This window comes from Anser brachyrhynchus (genome assembly GCF_964034855.1).
Source record: "Anser brachyrhynchus genome assembly, chromosome: 1".
Taxonomy (NCBI): domain Eukaryota; kingdom Metazoa; phylum Chordata; class Aves; order Anseriformes; family Anatidae; genus Anser; species Anser brachyrhynchus.
In genome coordinates, this window is record NC_137694.1 from 207,013,584 (window position 1) to 207,035,238 (window position 21,655).

General features: G+C 38.0%; 1 long non-coding RNA gene across 1 annotated transcript; it reads left to right on the forward strand.

Annotated features, from left to right (window-relative positions):
• The first annotated feature begins 74 nt into the window (after positions 1–74).
• LOC308188196 lies at positions 75–13,548 on the forward strand. The gene is made up of 3 exons (XR_013945224.1): positions 75–849; positions 1,176–1,311; positions 12,988–13,548. It is a non-coding gene; the product is annotated as an uncharacterized lncRNA (long non-coding RNA).
• The last annotated feature ends 8,107 nt before the right edge of the window (positions 13,549–21,655 follow it).

Consider the following 21,655-nt stretch of genomic DNA (forward strand, 5'->3'; position numbering starts at 1 on the left):
AGATATAAAAATCTATGTGTTTTCATGAGCAGGAACAAAGCATTTTCTTTGCATTAAGGTGTCTTACATTGCTAATTCAAAAATTTATAGGAATGCCATTGATGAGATGTAAAGAAGGATGAAGAGTAATTTCATCCCGGCTAGACATGCTGAATTGCTACCCTACTGTGGTCGTTTTACCCTGACAGACAGCTAAGTTCCACCGTGCCACTCTCTCTCCCCCCTCCTCAAAAGAACAAGTGGAGAAAATATGATGAAAAAAGGGGTTGAAAAAACAATAGAGAGATCACTCACCAATTACCACCATGGGCAAAATAGACTCAAGATAGGGAGTTTGATGTAATTTATTGCCTACTGGTAACAGACAAGAGCCGTGAGAACTAAAAACAAACTAAAAACACCTTCCCACCATCCACCCACCTCCTTCCACCTCCTCCCCCAAGTGATCCAGGGGAACAGGGAGTGGGGGCTGCGGTCAGTCCCTGATGCTTTGTCTCTCCCTGAGAGGGTCTTCACGGTCCCTCTCTGCCCCTGCTCCCCATGGGGTCCCTCCCACGGGATGCCGTCCTTCCCGAACTGAGCCTGGGGGGCTGCCCACAGGCAGCAGCTCTTCAAGAACTGCTCCCACACGGCTCCGTACCACGGGGTCCATCCCCCAGGAGCAAACTGCTCCAGCACGGGTCCCCCACGGGCGGCAGCTCCCCCCAGACCCCCTGCTCCTGCGTGGGCTCCTCTCCACGGGCTGCAGCTCCGGCCCGGGGCCTGCTCCTGCGGGGGCTCTCCATGGGCCGCAGCCTCCTCCAGGCCACATCCACCTGCTCCACCGGGGGAACTTCTGCTCTCACAAAGGTACAATCTGCATCACTTACTACTTGTAGTGCCTTTTCATGTAATTGTCATTGGCTCAGCTCTGGCCAGCAGCGGGTCCCTTTTGGAGCCATCTGGAGCTGGCTCTTATCTGGCGTGGGGCAGCTGCTGGGCTCTGCTCACAGAGGCCACCCCTGCAGCCCCTGCTGCCAAAACCTTGTCACATAAACCCAATACACTTGTACTCAATAATTATGTGGGGAAAAAAATGTCATTTAAATCTAAGTGAGAGGAAGTATGCCTGGGCAACAAAAGATTGACTGTGAATTGAATACAGGTGATTTCCTTTGAACTAATTTTCACTGCAGGTACCAATTGAGACTGGACAGTGAAGGCTATATTAGACTGAAGATCAGTTTTACAGGAATTATGAAGGGTAAAAATAAATGTATCAACACAGGAATAAGAAATGTATTGAAGCTGGTAAGAAAGACTCCACTGATGGTAAGCATCAAGAGTAACATATGGTAGTGTTTTCCATCTTCTGAAAAATCTAAAGAGAAAAAGGAGAAAGAATACCAAGTCCTCTCCAAAATCAGACTTAACGTTGCAGAAAAAAATATATATATATATGAAATATATATATAATTATATATATATATATGAAATAAATAAATCAGAAATTCTGCATATGTTTACATGAAATGTTCTGGACCTATAAGGTTTCTTGATCCAAAAGTGATTTATCCAGAGTGAGTTCCAAAAAGTTTTGTACTAAGGGTGTCCTCTCACAGTACACAGATCAAAACACCCAGGAGGTTTTTGAACTATTCATGAAGGACAGTGATGGTAAAATTTCTCACCTACATCACCTACTCAGCTAAAGATGTCAAACATAGTAAAGGCCGTGTATAAGCAAATATGTAAAGCTCACTCTCACAGTATAATGTTTACTAATGCAAGAAGCCTAGGATATCATCACTTGGAGTCAAAAAGTCTTATGTAGGAAAAAAATGCAAGGCAGCAGATATTATTGTAATTTACTTGGAAGGATATTATGATTGAGAAAGCTGCAGGTTACAATTGCTTCCAAAAGGTTAGATAAAAGAAGAAAAATGAGAAACAAGAAAAAGAGATGTAAATGCAATTGATGTGGCCAGGAGCATACAGCAGCTGGTTGCCTGTTGTAGTTTGGTAATCCTGTCCTATGTCTATTTAAAGTCCTAGAAAGCCAGGTTGATGGTCACTTTCTCCACGTTTTCTATTGTCCCACTCTTCCAATTTTGTGTATGTATTTTAAGATATTGTGGCCTTGTTTTTAATCATCTGTGGAGTAAGGCTGTTTTTGAGAATGTTTTGCTTTGAGTTTCATTGTGTCAGTGAGATCTGAGAATCAGCTGTAAAATGAAAAACTCTGATTTGAGGTATGACTCTTAATGTCTTCTCTCGTGAGGGTTCTCTAATTAATATTGTCTTTAAAAACAAATTACTTTTAAGGATTTAATTAACACAGAGTACTGACATTTTTAGGTTTAAGCTGAGCCTGTTTCATCAGTAAATACTTTCATCATTCTTTGTTCTTTTTGCACATTCTACTTGACAGTAGAAATGGCTTCCTTTTTTATTTTAACAAATGCAAAATACAGCAGGTGAAGTTTCAGTTGCCCCTCTAAATATATTTGTCTAAGAAAAGTATATAAAATGTTGGGATCAGATTTAAAAAAAAAAAACAAAACTTTAATTAATTTTTCAATTTTCTGTGCTAAGACAAAAGAATGTCCTCCTAGTTTTTCCTACATTTCCAAACTCACCCTTCTATTTGTTTCATCATTTTCTAGGAAAAAAAATATATATTTTTGGTTTAGCATTATTCATCCAAATTCAATGACTTTTAATGGTCATTTGGATTTCAAAGTGGATCAGATCAGCCTCTTTATGTCAAAAGAAGCTGAATATGCATATTTTAATGTTGCCCAGAAGACACTGTGAATCAGCTTTCATTACTCCATTGCTGTTAAAAAACAGACAAACAAAAACAAACAAAAAAACCACCAAATTAGTTTTACTAGATTTTTCTGTTTTCAGATTAGTGTGTTTTCTCAGAAAGCTTTTCAATTGGTCGTTAACAGCTGGTCAGATTTCTAACAAGTATTGATGCACTTCCATCTTGATGTCGCTCTCACTTTTAATACCTAGCCTGAGTCAAACTAGCCACTCATTTCATGCATAATAACACCCCATGATGCATTAACACCATCTTCCTCTTCCCCAGCAAGTTTTTCATTTTGAACTGTGACATATTCTGATTCCTTTGACCAGGCTTCTGTGATCCGTCCCCTTCCCAGGGCTGCTCTCCAACTGGACATTTGCCTTCTGCATTGCATTCCATTAGACAGAAACTGAACATCAGCTTCCCTCTTCTTGGTGAGGCTGTTTCTTCTTATTAAGTTGTCTCCAGTCTTTTGCTTCACCATATTTGTTCTGAACTACTGATTGGCACTGTTTAGAAACTTTCCTTAGGCAGTTTTACTGTTCTTACTACTACGATGCATTTCTCCAGGGTGAAATCTTTCTTTCAGCCGTCTCTCCAGTCATGTAAGTTCCAACATCCCACAGCCCATCCTGTCAATTAATGGAGAATCTCTAATGTTTCCAAACTTACATCTAGATTCTGGAGTTTCAATTTCCTTTGTTTGCTTTTAGTTCTGGAATAAATAAACCCAGTATAACTCTTTGAAATCTCGGAGTCAGACATGGAAGCCACTGGACACTCCTCAATACTGTTCTAGGAATTTTACTGTATTTTGCAGGAAGTACCATTCCATTCACTCTCTTTGGTTCCTGTCCATGATTACTGATCCATTTTGAAAGTAAATCTAGGTACCAGTCCTTGGATTCTCTCTATCTGAGCAGTTTTTTTTTGCTGCTGCTTTTGTCTCTTCTCACTTACTTCCTGTGACTCTCCCTAGACTGGATGTTTTACAAATTGTGTGGCTGGGTAATAGGGCACCAACATTATTAAGCACATACTGGTTATTTGTCAAAAAAAATATTTAATACATTCAGACTCTCCATGGTGAATACCAGCCATCTACACACTACCAAAAACTCTTTTCTTCTGCAATTTCTGGTCCTGCCCCAACTTGCACTTAGGTGATTGCCATGAGTGAAGCATTTCATATGGAGGGTTTGCCCTGCATTCCAATAGCCTTGCTGTTATTAGGAAATCATTCAATTCAGAATTTCATTTTGGTCAGTGTCATCTCATTACAGTTAATCGCATCCCACATTGCTACTAAATTATTCTGTCACTCTTAATTTCCAGCACATCTCAGTGTTGTTATTTAGGATATGCGTGCAACATAGTGGCAGTGCTGTGTAGTTTTCACAAGGTAGCTCAGGTACTGAGGAAGAATCCTAAAGTCTTAATACAATACCCTGACCCAAGTATCATCCTTGATACTTTTATGATGCTCCCATGCAGGCTGTTACAGAAATGGAGCAATAAACTTTCGGTCTGTAAGTCTAGCTGGTTTCACAGACCTGCAACTCTGTGACTTGTCTCCTTTCTGTTTATTTATACTACGTAATTACGCTGATATGGGCTGCAACATGGGGGATAAAGTGTATAAATATATATATATATAATATATGTAATATATATATATAAAATATGAGATTGATTTGAGGGCATGTAAGACATTGATTTTAACGTGAATTTGGGGTGAAGGGAAGCTGAGAAGCTAATATAGTAAGTTGTGCTGAACTAAAGGCAGCCGGGAGAAGAGGGGTTATAGGCTCTGTCATCCCATGGCTTTCTTCAAGCAAGTCGGCACCTGAGTTCTATTTCTGGCTCAACAACTCACCTTATGCATCATTTTGAACAGCACATTTCACCTCTCTGTGATAGCTGTTCTCCTATCCTTGGTCTGTCCTGTCCATTTAGACTGTTAACTATCCAGGATATTATAAATTTACACCATACTAATGAAATTCAATCCTCAGCCTGTCTATCAGTTGCAGATTTTTATTTTTATTTTTTTATTTTTTAAATGTAAAGCTTGCAGAAGTGAAGTATGCTGTCCTCTTGCTGTGTATCAATGCAATAACATTAAAAGTATGTCACAGGTACACATACCTTTAATTGTGGCAGTAATTAGAAATTATGTGGTCTGTCTGTACTTACAGTCAGGAATGCTCTGATAATGTAAGTTGTCTTCATTTAAGTGTTTTTGAACATACATATGATATTTTCTAAATATATGAGATCCGTGCACACTTCTGAAGTGGTTTTGTTTATATTTCAGCCCTGGTCACTGTGTCACATCTAAGCAGAAAGACACAGTATCTCACAGGACTGGGAGGTACCAGTCCTCAAAACTATATGCAAACAAGTAGCAAATGGTTAGTCTAGGTGGAGTTGAAGGATGCCTGTTCCACACCAGAAAATTCAAAACTTTAAGCTGACCAAAGCACCAAAACTCACAACCTAGAGGGTATCATAAGATAAGAGCAGGATTGAGAACAACACCACTGTATTCAATCCCTGCAATAACAAAACGGTTCTATTAAGGGACTCATGTCTCTATCAACTTTGCCCTCAAAAATCATTTTTCTGCCTTAGCTATTATGAAATTTGAGTCCTGAGAAAAACAAGAAACAGAAATGGTGTATGATTAAAGGAAGAGGAGTGTGGAGTCTTTCAAATTATTTTTGTAATAACAACAAATAGTACAATCCATCACAGGGAAGATCACTACTTAACGAAAGAAGAACATGATTATTGACCAAAACCTATCTCCCAACTTCAATGCTAGTGGAATAATTGCACCACATGTGCAATAGAGTGTTCCTAAAGCTAAAATAGGAGATAGGCTGAAGGAGTCTGAGTTAACAGTAAACCTGCACCTGCAAATGCTGCTTTCTTCATCAGATTGACATTGTCTGTATGACTCTCTGCCTTCTTGCTTGCCCACAATACCATAAAGTGATTCTGGTCACTGACCACACACAGACTTCTTGTGACTGCTAACAGTGACTCTAAGTGCTCATCCCTCTTTGATTTACTGGCAAATGGCATTGTACTGTGGCAGTAGGCTGCATGACTAGTCCTCTCAGCAGTCTTCCCCTTTGGTTGGTAAGTGCTACATCCAGCCACCTTCCTCAGCAGTCCTAAGGCCCTGAAATTTGCTTTTGCCTCTGTGTGTGAAAAAGCGTCAAACAGGATCTGGAAAAGGAGGTGCCTGAGAGAAGAGAGGCCAGAACCTTGGGAATCCTAAGGATGTCTCTGTCATTGACCCAGTATTGGACATTTTATGATTGAGCGTCCTGCCCCACAGACCTCTTGGCTCCTGTTACCGGGTCCTGTGTCTTCACAGTCAGCCTGTCACGATGCCTCTCCAGTGGTGCAGAGCTGACATGCCTATGGCTGACTCTGTCGTAACCATTAGATGCAAAAAAAATCAAGTATTTCTGTGGTAAGTTATTGACATCCGTTTCGTGGATATCAAATCCGTTAAAAATGACCATCATAGCAAAATATCCAAGAAGATATTCCATAATCCCTCAAGAGCCAACAATACTGTCCTTCAGAGAATGGTTCAGAGCACATAGATGAGGAGTCTAACCTTCCCCAGTGACTGCAGGAACCTAAAGTTGACAGTGATAACACCCCTTGTTGTGTCTGCTTTCTGCTTAGCGTTAAAGTTTTGAGTGAACTTTGCAGATTCAGGGGCATTTGTCTGAGCTGTAAGTGCCGTATAATGTAAGTATGTTTTTCTTTATTGTCATAGGGTTTCTTACTATGTCCTGCCCAAGGGATGCTCTGAGGTTGTGTCCTTTGAGACTGGTGACCTCTGTGAGGACAGATCCTATTCCAGAATTGCTTCATATGCTATTCTTTTGATGGGCTATCTAGTTTTCAATCTGGTGGCTTTGTTTCAATCTAGCCAGAAAATTCAGGTTATTACAAACATTGCAAGTCAGTCAGAGCGTGCAGCATGAAAAATACATGTGCATGCCCCAGCATAGTACAACAGTAAATGTATGATGTGCTCAGCAGTCTTACAGCAAAATATTTGTTGCCTAAAAGCAAATAATGCTGAGCACTCTACTTCTCCACCTAGATAAACCTTGCAATTTCTCTCATGCTAAATCTTTTGCTCTTACTCTGTCATTGACACTGGCTGGCCTAATCAGCTCAGGGCACACTTTAACTCTATCCCAGACAATTCAATCAGCCCCATGGCAGCTCTTTTCAAGCCCACATTTCTTGCATAACAAAGATGCTAAAAAATGCATTGCAGAGCTACCTTGTCAAGGAGGAAAAGCCTGGACTTGATTTCCATCAGAAAGAGTCTGCCCAAGTGAATAAACAAAGAAATAAAACACTCCAAAGTCATGAGATGTAACCTGTGAGGGAAGATTTCATGTGCTGCATAGTTTGTTTCATTCTGATATGGAAAACAGAAAACAATGGCAGAAACAGTGAAGGGGAAGGGAACTGGAAGGGAAGACATTTCTGCTAACAGCAATTTGCATGTCTCTGCCACCTTTTATCTAAGTATATTAATGCTTTCTGTCTACTTTAGAAGTGTCACCATGCCTTTACGAAGAAAATGATTTAATGTTATTTTTACTCATGAAAACTGAGGTGAATTTGGGAAGAAAACAACAAAAAAAGGAGGTTAAAAATGCTGAAGGTCACACAAGAAACTGGAAACAAAATGAGAAATGTAGCAGTGTCTTTATTATTATTATTATTATTATTATTGTTGTTATTATTATTATTATTTCATTTATTTTTCTACCCTGTTTTATTTGTTTGTTAAAATGTGCTAAATTGTACCTAAAGTCATGTGAAAGAATCGGAAAAATCCTTTTCTTCTCCCTTCTCACTGTTCTGTTGAGAGCTGTTGGACATATTCCAGTCTTCTGCGTTCCATAGGAATAAGTGCGAAATCTCACAGAAGGCCATATGTGACAGCAATATAGATACCTGATTAACATTATACATCTTGTATCATACAAATTTAGGTTAAGTCTCCTGGGTTAAGTCAAATGACCTTGCCTTTGCTGTGGACAAAAGTGTTTCTATAGGATGTATAGAGCATAGTCTAGCTCACAGAGAGGATGGGGTAGTTTCCTACAGACATCCAAGGCTGGTGGGGTTGAGGTAGGAGTGAACAGTGTTGTTGGTAACCTGCGTACTACAGCTTTGTGTAGAGCTGGTTTAGAAACAGAAATAGGAAGATAAGCTTGTTCACATTCATTTAGGAGAGAAGAGGCACATAGGTTAAGTGATATTAATCACTGAACAATTGATTTAGGTTTGGATCCTTACCAGTGCTATGCCTCCACTGTATTGGAGCTGGCTGATTTGATGTGTGGTCTAAACATAATGTGCTCTCAAGATCCAGTTTAAAAGGTCAAACTCTCTTGTGAGTAGCCAGTGTTGTAGACTTAAATTGCAGTCTCCTTGATGGCTCTGCGGGTATATCATATGTTCTGATGGAGACAGTTTTCATACTTGGTGAGATGATAGCATTTTCTTTGCTATGATTGGGTCTTTATGTTGATAAGTTTTATATTTTGTACAAACTCCATTTGACAAATACAAATCACAGGTACTGTAACCTAAAACTAGAAACCAGACTTGATACATAACCTGGAATTCTGTTATTTGAAGGGATTTCTCTTACCAACCCATTATGGGCTATTACCATTATTTATTTATTTATTTATTTATTTATTTATTTATTTATTTATTGAGATGGGATATTGTTGTCTTTTAGAAAATTTCACTAAAAAAAAACAAACACCGCAATTTTGGATCTAAACATTAGTATAAATACTGTTTGAAAATGGCCATAAGTATTCTTCTGAAGTCTCACAAGTATGAAGTCTTGGTGTTTTAGAAGCATATGAAGAAAAATTGGTTATTTCTATGGTCTTCTTCTAAATCTCTAAATCTGACAAATTAGATTACCTTTAACAAATGTGCAGCAGTAAGAATGTGTTTTTATTAGCCTTTTCCTGATAAGATCAACATTTCAGATCAATTGGACAAGAAAATAAGAATTAATAACATGCATGTTTTACATTAAAGGTAACTGGACCACAAAAGAGGTCTGAAAAAAAAGTCAAACCCATAATTACTTTCATGGTTTGGCTTCCTTAGCACAGAGGATAATTTCTTATTCAAATCAATCATGTTCTATGTCTCCAATCCCCTTCTGAGGAAGAAATCATCCTATAACATGTCCCCAAGGAGTTCTTGGCATTTCTTTTGCAGAAAAACTCAACTTTATGGAAAGATTTTCCCACTATTTTTATGCCCATTGACAGGTAATTATATTTTTTTCTTGTCTATAAGCCTAGTACAACTAAAGAGTAATATCCGGCCTAGAAGATTGTGCTCCTCCTTGGAAGTAAAGTGTTTCTTTTATTGTTGTTTTAGATGGCACCTCCTAGTGCTTGCATGGAATCTGAATAACCTTTATCAGATTGTTTCTCTGCTGCAGTTTTGTTCGGAGTGCTAACCAAACTTTATACTTTCAGCAAACATTCTTGCAGCCTGTGAGTACTCAAAATGAAATGAGGGACTGATGTTTTTTAAGTCATGCCAGCATGACTTAAAATGATCTGGCATAGGGAAACACTGGAATTACCAGTATTTATCATCTCCCTCTCCTGGAAAACATGCCAAGAAATATAGAGATGTTTCAGTGCTCCTTACAGTACAGGTTTGGATGACCAGGAGTTCAGTTGGCCCTTATATAAGGAAGGCTTAACCCTCCTTCTATTTTTGTCAGTGGTGAACTCCCGTTGACACCCTTGTAAAGACTCTTGCCTGAGCAGATTTGTTTGCAATGTGTTTTCTGAGCTTACCCTTTTGTTTTCAGCCTTACATCAGTTTTCACTGGTTTGGTACACACTTTGGCAGTGTAATGTCAATGTCCTCACGTTAGTAGAGGGTTTTGTGTTAGCATTTAGAAACTTGTCCTACAATTCGGAGAGAAACTTCAGTCTAGACCCATCAGTTGCCTTTTTCAAAGACTCTGTACAAAGAGTCCCATAGGTGACAGGAGACAGTTACTTTGAATCTCTACAGAAAATATGTCTGTGTCAGCACCTAAATATCCCATTCAAGTTTCTTAGGAGTTAAGATATTTCTTTTGAATAAAATATAGAAATTCATCTAGCAAGTTTTGAAGTACTTAGGAAGTATAAACCTGAATAGTCTTGGTATCTTTTCTTACTTGCTGAGTTTAAGTTGCAGTGTTCTTGTTCATTGATATTAACTGTAGCCAGAAATGGGGAATATGACAGATATTATTACTGTACAAAAATTCCGAGTAAAGTGCATATCGAGGATAATATGGCCATTTCAGTACAAACTGAGGTCGTCACAACCATTGTTATTACTCTGAATGCCAAAGCAACAAATAACAGCTGGCATCTTATATAGCAATGCCAATATCTTTGACACAAACTGAATGGAAATATGTACTGGCTTTCTAGCACCTTGCTGAATGACAATGGTAAAAAGGATGCCTTTCGTAGACAACTTGGGCATGCTATTTACTCTATGTTTCTAGGGTGGAATAAAGAAGTAAACATTTGTCCTGGAAAAGAAATATTTAGCAACTATTTCCTTGCCAGCCAATGAGAGCGTTTGCAAGGCAATAAGACTGTGAAGAAATGCTCATATTAGGTGTGAAATTCCCAAAGCAGGAAAGGAAAATGACTCAGATGAGGCAAACAGATCTGTCATTCAACACCCAAGGCTACTGACTGGGATGGAAGCAGAATTTAGTCCTCTGGCTTTGAAAATAAAGTACGGCTCTCTAATAGCTTCAGAATGTGAGGAGGTTACTAGAATGTGTTATAGTTAATACAGTAGTGTGCCACAGTCTTAGTCATTGATCAGGACCTCAATTCATTAAGTGTGGTTGAAGAAAAATATCAAGCAACTTCTCTTCACAAGTAGAAGAAAACACAGGGGTGCACAGAGATGGGGTAACATGCGCAGAAACAGCGCAATTGTTCATTAAGACATATAGGGTTAAATATTATCTGGAAGAATTTTGAAGGCAACAGGGTGAATTTATTGGAAAGATAAGAGAGTAACAGGACAAAAACACACAGAGCAAATGGCAGAGGCAGGTTTCATTAGTCAGTCAGTGCTGGAATCTGACTCTGCAATACACCTGCAGAACGAAAGCAAGAGTGAGTGAGCTAAAGATGAGAAACTTTGAATGGGATGAAAATAATTTTTGTTCTCTGTGATGGAAAGTGGAAACTGAGAGTTGTGTAAAGGGTCTGCTTCATCAAAGAAACAGGCTAAGAAAAATAATCTTTTTTTCAGCATTCTTAAAAGTCATGAGTAGAGCAATGCTATGTCAGGGCCAGAGAAAGGAGGTTGCAATGATCACACTGTGTCTTAATGGTAACTTGCTGAATGTGATTAATGTGTTTAGGATGGGAGAGTTCAAGGCCTAGAGATGTTGCAGGACACAGCTGCAGGTGGATAGATAGCTTGAAAACACTTGACTGCAACCCAGCCATGCAACTTGGTGTGTACATGCTGGATTGGGTATTACTGGTTGATGGGGTGGAAGAGAGGAGATGCTGTGTACTCTTTTGCACACCCAAACTCCATGCCATGAAGAAAAATCTGCAAAAATTTCACACAAATTATATAGAATAACCAAGACACCAAATGTAGAATAAAATGGCCTATTTTTAAAGACAGAGTGACCTATAAAAGATGAGTAATTCCATTGTAGTATATTATTTGCTGTTCACGACTGAGGCAATAGTTTTTTATCTTAATATATATATTTTTCAAATATTTATTCAAATGTGTATGAAGCCTGATTCAAATCAGTAATTTTTACTGACAATTCATTGCTTTTATTTTTAAAACCTTTGAGATCTGACTAAGGAATAGACACAATATGTTGTTGGTGTGTGACTGTATGCAACCTGAATATAAGTGCTGAACATTTTAAATGAAGAACTGAAGGAGAAACAAAGAGGATTATTTCTTGAGACTACTTAGACAGTACTGAAGATTGCTTAACATATATACAGAATATAAGATTTGTTCTTGAATTTCTTATTGGCCTGAATTTGGAACTAATCTCTGTCTTGTATTTACATATTCTACAGTATTACTCACATGAGTAATATGCAATGATTTCTATGAAAATACTCTTTAACATATTGATACATATCTATACAACTCCTTAAGGTCATATCATAAAATAATAAATTCTAGATGGGGTTCTGACAGCATTGTAGTAGAAAGTTCTTTTCTCTGAAGTGGGTACTCTTTATATCAGTGTGTTCATGTAGTGGGGTACTAGTGATGATAGAGGTTTGAGAATTTAGCCCACCACCCATGCTGGAGCTTTTGGCCAGCCCTGCTAAGAATCTAGTTTGTGTACTAGCAGACCAGGATTTACTTTTAATATTTAATAGTCTCAAACCTCTGCAGTTCATGTATGATACTTCTCATTAAGCTCTTCTGCAGAGTTGCTTTCTTTGACTACTTGAATATGATTTTTTTTCTTTTTTTTTTTAAATTGACAATTAAAAATGATTTTAATTGTAACTCAGGTTTGTTCTTTGTGATAAAATTCAAAAGGTTAAATCACGTCTTTGATGTCAGGGCTGAGCCATGTCTTTGATCTGTAAATAGGGGCAGTAAAACTGAAAGAGCCTCACCTGTGTTTGTGAGTAATTACTGTACATTAATCTGAATACAAGTCTGAAATTTACATTGCTGTATTAGCATATCAAAGGCTTTCAGAGAAGGATATTATATGACTAGGATCTGACTATTTGAGATGAGCCTGCAGGATGGCAGCAAATTCATATTGCAGATGTAAGCAAAAAGAAATCTTAACTACCATATCTCCCCCAAATGTAAAGAGAATGTATTGGGTTTGAAAGATGAATGCTGGAACCAGTCTGAATTTGGTTTTGATGGCACTAGAAGCTGTAAAATCTAACAGTTGAGATCTTGATATACAATCAGTATAAAAAACCATTTACAAGGCATTGGATCACATTCAGAATATATAGATTCAAACTAAAGACATATATTTGGATATATGAATATAAAGTTTCTTATTAGGCTATACTGTGTTTTGTCTGTTTGTCTGTTTCTAGCATAGGTCAAATGAATACAAGGAATGATGGACCTACATCCCAGTATCTGATGTTTTACTGGTAGCTAAGTGGTGAATATTTTGTTACCTATCTGTAATTTGGTCAAATTTCATTTTTAGAATGTCATGAAGGATGTATATTTCACTGTTACAGTGTGATCTAGCTATGTCTGACTGAAACTCTTGTACAAAGAGAGTTTGAATGGTTCAAACCTTCTCAGGCTGTGGAGAAAACTGCATCTGTTTCCATCTCCAGAGTAACAGGGCTAATCTTTAGCCTATAGGAAGAGGTGGTTATGGAACTGATTATGACCTGAGTCAGTCATTTGTGCAAAAAGAAATGGAATAATGGTTCTCACCTGAGCCACCAAGGTGGGAGTAGAATTCACTACCAAGCAAAACCTTCCTTTTAATATTGACTGCTGGTTGTTGGCACCTGGTTCAGTGCATAGAGGATTGTGAACCTAAGCACTGAACTCTACTTGACTCCTTTATATAAGGAGCTGAGGTCTACACTGGAGATTAAGAGTTCCATTTCCAGAGTTGAGTGTCTAAAATCTTGTATGGCAATGCTGATTTTCACAGTGCCTGAGAGAACTGACACTGTAAGCTACTCAAAATGAATTCTATGGAATCTTGAAAATAAATGTTTTTGGTGACTGGAAGAATATCTATCTGTGTTCAAAGTCAATGCCTTGAAGAGGAGAGAGGAAGCCTAAAGAAAACATAGTGATTTGAAATATTGGATAAAATCTCAGCTTGGAATGGGAGAGACTCTACTTCCTTTCTGCAACATGTTATGTCATCTCTTGAAGATAAATAGCTCCCACTACTGAACATTATGGAGAAACAGTACAGGACATACATCATCTTCGTGGAGATAATGACAATGTATTAGACTAAATCACAATTAAAAAAAAATAAAAATAATAAAAAATAGTAAAATAAAATGACCAAATCATTTTTTACAATGTTTCAAAACTCTGTAAAACTGGCAAACTTAAATAAAATAATAATAATTAAAAAAAAAAAAAAGCACGATTCCTGACTCGAAACATAGACCATTTTCTTTCTGTGAGTTATGGCTTCTTGTGCAGGTTATTTACAGTTCTTTATATGTCTATAGATTAGACACTCTAAGTTCTTTTTATCAGCTCTCCTGTGAGATTTTACTATGAAGACAAAGAAAAAAAAAGTGAAAACAACTTCTGGCAAGAATAATCATTTTTTCACTTAGACAAACTTTAACTGCTATATATATTTTACAGATGCCTGTTGAATATAATTATGTTCCTTTGCTAGATGAAGCTTTGAGTAGTAATATATGGAAAATGTACGTGAAAATCCTATCCAAACATAATAATCAGAACTTTCTTATCTACTGTTTATAATAAAGTGTCTTCCAGGAAAATGGACTGATTTTGCATTTTTTTGTCACAAAGGTTCAGCGTAGTAAAAAAAGTATATAAATGGTCTTGAACTGATTTTCAGTGAGTGTGTGTTAATTCTCTAATTTGCTACCCCAATTTTATGCTTGTTTCCTTGCTGTCAACTTATGGAGAAAGCTCTAAAGATGGAAAGAGGAATTAACTAGAAGAATTTAAAATTACAGAAGCTGACAATGCAAATGGACCAACAAATTATGTTGTAGCCAATAAAAAATTGAGAATGGTCAACTGGATTTTAAAGTAAATAGTTCCACTATTTTCTATCATAGAATCATAGAATGGATCAGATTGGAAGAGATCTTAAAGATCATCTAACTCCAGCCACCCTGCCATAGGCAGGGATGCCACCCACTGGATCAGGTTGGCCAAGGCCCAATCCAGCCTGGCCTTGAATACCTCCAGGGATGGGGCATCCACAACTTCTCTTGGCAACATGTTCCAGTGCCTCACTACGCTTACAGTGAAGAATTTCCTCCTAATATCTAGTCTAAATCTATCCTCTTTCAGTTTAAGACCATTCCCCCTTGTCCTATCATTATCTACCCGAGTAAAGAGTCCATTTACATATTTTTTGTAAGACCCCTTTAAGTATTGAAAGGCCACAATAAGGTCTCCCTGGAGCCTTCTCCTCTCCAGGCTGAACGTGCCCACCTCTCTCAGCCTTTCTTTGTAGCAGAGGTGCTCAAGCCCTCTGATCATCTTTGTAGCCCTCCTCTGGACTCTAACAGGTCCACATCTTTCTTGTGCTGGGAGCCCCAAACCTGGATGTAGTACGCCAGGTGGGGCCCCACAAGGGCAGAGTAGAAGGGGACAATCACCTCCCTCGACCTGCTGGTCACACCTCTTTTAATGCAGCCCAGGATGCAGTTGGCCTTCTGGGCTTCAAGCGCGCACTGCTGGCTCATGTTGAGACTTTCGTCTACCAGAACCCTTAAGTCCTTCTCTGCATGGCTGCTTTCAATGAGTTCTTCTCCCAGTCTGTCCTCCTGTCTGGGATTGCCCTGACCCAGGTGCAAAACCTTGCACTTGGACTTGTTGAACCTCATTAAGTTCACATTTGGACTTGTTGAACCTCATTAGGTTCATGTGGGCCTACTCCTCCAGCCTGTCCAGGTCCCTTTGGATGGCATCTCTTCCTTCTTTGGTATCAACCACACCACTCTGCTTGGTGTCATCTGCAAACTTGCTGAGGGTGTACTCAATCCCATCGTCTATGTCATTGATGAAGACATTGAAAAGCACTGGTCCCAAGACAGACCCCTGAGGGACACTGCTCATCACTGTTCTCCACCTGGACATAGAACAATTGACCACTACTCTCTGGGTGCGGCCATTAAATTAATTCCTTATCCACTGGATGGTTCATCCTTCAAATCCATATCTTTCCAATTTAGAGATTAGGAAGTCATGTGGGACCGTGTCAAAGGCCTTACAGAAGTCCAAGTAGCTGACATCGGTCGGTCCTCCCTTGTCAACTGATGCAGTTACTCCATCATAGAAGGCCAACAGATTGGTCAGGCATGATTTACCCATGCTGGCTGTCCCGGATCACCTCCTTGTCCTGCATGTGCCTTGACATTGCCTCCAGGAGGATTTGTTCCATGATCTTGGCAGGCACAGAGGTGAAGTTCACCAGTCTGTCTTTGGCCACTTCAAAGAGGTAAAAAGACCACTTCAAGGCCACTTCAGGGAGGTTAAAGGAAAACATCGGGCTGATACCCAGAGCAGATTGTCACCTAATAAGTAAGGAGAAGGAAGAGGCAAAGGAATTTAAGGCCTCTTTTGCCTTAGTACCTCAGTATTTAAGAATAATGACAGATCTTGGGCTGCCTGGACCTTGGAGGTGGAGGATCATGACTAGGGAAGCACTGATTTTCCATGTGTGGTCACTGAAGTTATAAGGGAACAGCTGCATCAGCTGAACATTCGTAAGTCCATGGGGCCAGACGGGATTCACCCAGGAGTAGTGAAGGAATTAACAGGCATTATAGCTGGACCCCTTGAAACAATTTACTAAAGGTCATAGGAGTCTGGGGAGGTCCCTTCTGACTGGAAGCTAGCCAACATTATACCCATCTACCAAAAGTGCATGAGAGTAAACTCAAGAAACTACAGATCTGCTGGTCTAACCTCAGTCTCTGGGAAAGTTATGGAGAATATCATCCTGGGGGATATTGATAAACGCTTAAAGAATAAAGCTATTATCAGATGTAATCAACATAGGAAAGTACTACCTTAGTAATTTGACCTACTTCTATGATAAATTCACCCCCATAGTGAATGAAGGGAAGGTGGCAGACATAATCTTTCTGGATTTTAGTAAGGCCTTTGATACTGTCCCTCATGGCATTTTTCTGGACAAACAGTCCAACTGTGAGATAAACAGGTCCACACTATGCTGAGTGTTGAACTGTCTTGACAGTAGAGCTCAAAGGATTGTAGTGAATGGGGCTACAACTGGCTGGCGGCCAGTCACAAGTGGTGTTTCCCAGAGCTCATTTCTAGGGCCAGTCTTATTCAACATTTTTATCGGTGATCTGGATACAAGAGTTGAACACATCCTCAGCAAGTTTGCTTATGATGCTAAACTGGGAGTTTCTGTTGACTCCCTGGAGAGACAAGAGGCCTTGCAGAGGGATCTAGATGTAATAGAGCACTGGACAATCTTCAACAGCATGAAGATCAACAAAGAAAAATGCTGGGTTTTACACCTTGGATGGAGCAATGCTGGACACAGGCACAGACTTGGAGATGAATGGCTGGAGTGCAGCTCAGCAGAAAGGGGTCTGGAGGTTTTGGTGACAGCAGGCTTGGCATGAGCCAGCAGTGTGCTCTGTCAGCCAAGAGGGTAAACTGCATTTTGGGGTGCATTAAACACAACATGGCCAGCCAGTCAAAAATGGTGATTCTCCCAGCATATTTAGCATTGGTGTGTCCTCACCTTGAATATTGTTTGTAGTTTGGGCTCCACAATATAAAACATGATATTAAGGCCCTTGAGAGCATCTACAGGAGGTCAACAAAGCTGTTAAAAAGTCTAGAAGGCATGTTTTACGAAAAGAGCCTGAGGGTACTTGGGTTATCTAGTCTGGAGAAGAGGAAGCTGAGAGGTGACCTCACTGCTTTCTTCAACTTCCTGAAGAGTGGAAGTGGAGAGGGAGGTGCTGGCCTCTTCTACCTGGTAATTGATGACAGGACATGTTGGAACAGCATAAAGCTCCACAAGGGGAGGTTCAGATTGGACATTAGGAAGAATTTCTTTACTGTGAGGGAGGTCGAACATTGAAATAGGCTTCCTAGTGAGGTGGTTGGTGTCCCATGCCTGTCAGTGTTCAAGAGGTGTTTGGACAACGCCTTCATTAGTATGCTTTAATTTTAGGCTAGCCCTGAAGAGGTCATGAACTAGTATTCCATTCCATTCCATTCCATTCCATTCCATTCCATTCCATTCCATTCCATTCCATTCCATTCCATTCCATTCCATTCCATTCCATTCCATTCCATTCTATTCTATTCTATTCTATTCTATTCTATTTCATTAGTTGAGCTGCTAGGATTTATTACACAAGACTTCAAACTATAATTCCTTCCCTGGAACTAGAACAACATGAATCTATGGAATAGCAGGATATTTACCTGTTTATTTTTGCTTTCTTTGCAGGAATACTTATGAAATCATATGTAAATCTAAACTGATAAAGCTATGGTGACATGCTACATTATCCCTTATTGGATGAATCACTGTAATTATCTTTATACTTAATGAAACTCAATTGCAGGTAAAGTACATGAACTTAAAACTCTCTATCTCAGCACTGGAAAAGGCTGTGACAGCGTATGCCATGAGTAACAGAAGCTCAGGTGTCAAGTGTAAACTTAATAAGCCACCATTTCTCTATCATTTTCTCCATATCCTGATGTCTTTCATTTAAAATATGCAAGAGAGATTTTTTCTTCTTTCCTTAGACAACACTTCCTATCTCACACCAGAAAAATAACCTAACCTCATTAAATACAGAGAAGCCAACATTTCAGCAATGGTTCATGGGACTATCTCATAAAATATTTCCGAAGTCTTATAATTAAGACGATTTTCCTGCATTTTATATCTCATACTCACTGCCAATATTAATATTTAAATGGATAATGTAACTGGAACACGTATGAAAGATGTGAAAGAGTACTTTGAATCTTTTAAGGCATTTCACACATATAGACTTCTTATGTTCTTCCACTTCTTACCGGAATGGATGAGTGACCTGAAGAGGGTGAGCAATTTCATCCTCCTTGGCGAGACCTATCTACGTGACTGCACAATCTGGGCCAGGATTTTGACTGAGTGAGCTCAGATACTCTGTTTCTTAGTTGCAAGAATACTATTAGCTCACACGCAACTTCTCTTTGATCATATGTAAAAGTATTCTGTTTTTGAGACTGTTCTTTCACACCTTGAAGTACATTTCAGAGCTGTGTTTCTGAAACTTCATATTAGCGTTCTTCATATAGTCACAAGGTTTTGAAAATGAAATAAAATCTTTTTCTTTATGTCTGCTTTTCACCTTTTTCATAAAAAACTTTCTTATCTTACTGCTACTGTGCTATAATCTACTTTTGTAGAATGGATCAACTCCCAGAATTTGTTCTTTTCAGTATTTCCTCTCTCATCACTACAGAGTATGTTCTTGTCTTTTTTTATTATTACTTTATCACAGCTATATTTGTTGTGTCTTTTGCCTTTACTTTTAAAGTCTCTCATCATTTACATCAGGCCCACCTATCACTTTTTTTTTGTGTCAAACCCTAATTTTCCATCTGCAGCCTTTCCTTCTTTTATAATCTAGTAGAATGTTTCTCCTGGTAGCACCTCTGCATGTGTTTCTGTTTAAAGAGCTATGGAAAAATCTTTCGGTATGAAATCAATAAAACCGTCTCCTCGACTTTCTTCCTTTCCACCTATTTATTTCTCTGCAGTCTCTATCAAATGCTACATTTCCAAAAACTACACTAAGATTTCCATTTTCTTCAAATGAACTTTTTTTTTTTTTTTCTTTACAATTCCTTTTCTTCTCAAAGAATGGGGTGAGGATCTAGATTTCCAGTTTGCCATATATATTTAGGTTGGGTTCAGTTCATTCTGGATATGATTATTTATTTATTTATACCAATTTATAGTGAATTAGAAATTTCTCTTTCCTGCAGTTCTTCAGATTTATTTATTTATTTAAATATATACATATATTTACCATCACAATTTTCACAGCTTGAGCAATTGACAAATGTATCATTGTTAAAGAGTTTCAAGGTCTTCAAGTGCTGGAACTGGTTCACCGGGATGGCAGAAAGATGTCTCTCCCCACACTACTTGGAACTCAATGAAAATCTGTCAAAAAAAAAAATTATATATATATATATATGTACATGTCAAATGAAATTATTTTTTTTGGTTTCAACAAATGGGCATTTATTTGTTTTGCTTTGTTTTGTATTGTTTAATTGAAAAATGTCTGGAAAGCTTTATTCTTTCATCTCAATGACACTTTCTAGTACTTTTTTTTTCTTTTTTCTGGTCTGTTTTATCATTACTTGACATGGGTTTGGTATTATTGATAGTTTGATATTCCCAAATGATGAGTTAGATAATGAGTATGTACTCTAAATACTGAGAAAATAAAGGAGATAAGGGCATAAATACATTGCTATCATTATAAGAGACCAATAAGGACATGAAACTGTGGTAAATATTAAAATGACAGCTCATATATGATTGAATAAATACTTTGAAAGATTTAGATACAGTTTCTATAAAAAATCTGGAAAAAAAAAGTAAAAAAAATAAAATTAGAAAGAACATTCTTCATGATTAAGATACTTGCAGTGTGAGAAAAGAAGCCTGAATAGAAATGCTCATGGATAACACATATAAGATATGGAATCTTGCTGGTGCCTGGTTTTAACACTTAGAAAATAAATTATCTATAAAATGCAGTGCTAGTGGAAGCATCTTCCTTGTCAAATTTTACTTTCATCAAAATGTTGTGTGTAGGAAAGCAGTGTGACTTTTTTTTTTAACTTGTTTAAATAAAGATTAAAATGTATTATTTCATTTATAGGAGCTCAGATTTGCATATCTACATATTACATTACATTAACTCTAATTTGGATATGAAAAATGAGGTGGTGCTGTTAGATTTATTGTCATTTATCATCCTGATTTATATGGAAAGCAAAAGAACATAAACCCCTTCAGTTGTTTTCATCACTTGTAATCTATAGATTTTTATTTCTACGAATGTAATTAATATTGAATGTCTATCAGACTTAGTGCTTGTGCAATTGTTATGTTAAAATTCTACTTACTTATCTTTAATTATACTGATTTTGTATTAACCTATGGCAGGAATTTCTGTAGAACCTTGGGGGTTAAGACCTGCAAATTTGATAAGCCCGTTGAGTGAACTTTTAAAAAGTTATAAAGATGTTTGTAATCTCAAAAAACAACCAACCAACCAACCAACCAAACAAACAAAAACAAAACCAAAAAGAAACTCACACATGCCTACAAATATTAACAACTTAACTGGTCTGTTAATAACAAAACCAAATCATTTCTTAAAAAATGACTACTGAACATCATCTGTGTCTTATAGCCATATATTTGAAATTCCATATATTTAAAAGGGATTTCTTTTACTTAGCTCACAAGCACAGCAAACTAATACATTTTCTGATCCATTCAAATACAGGTATTTTCACGGAATGAGATTTTGGGCAGTATTGTGCTTGATACTTACTTAGGGTTTTTATGCAGTCTCTGTTCATACAATTTTATTTTTAAAAGTTGTGGAGGAGCCAGAAAAGACTAGATTCCAAAGAGTCTGAGAGCACCTCTCCATGCCCAGAAAAGAACCTTCCAGAAGACATTTACTTTCTCCTACTTTTGAGAAAATTCAGTATCAGACATTACCTGAAAAATGTCCAAACCTGTAAACAAACAATCCAACTAGATCTCCTCCAATTAGATGTCTTGGAAGTCTAAAGAGTACCTTAAGTCAGCTAATTATCTATCTAATTATTAACTATGCCCTATTCTTAGGGCAACGAAAGTGTCTTTACCTGACTCTTTGAGAGGTCTTGAGCTAGTTGTTATCTCGGTAAACTCTTGTGCACATGACCAATATTCACACATGAAGCAGCTGAATTCACAACACTGACGAAGTTTTC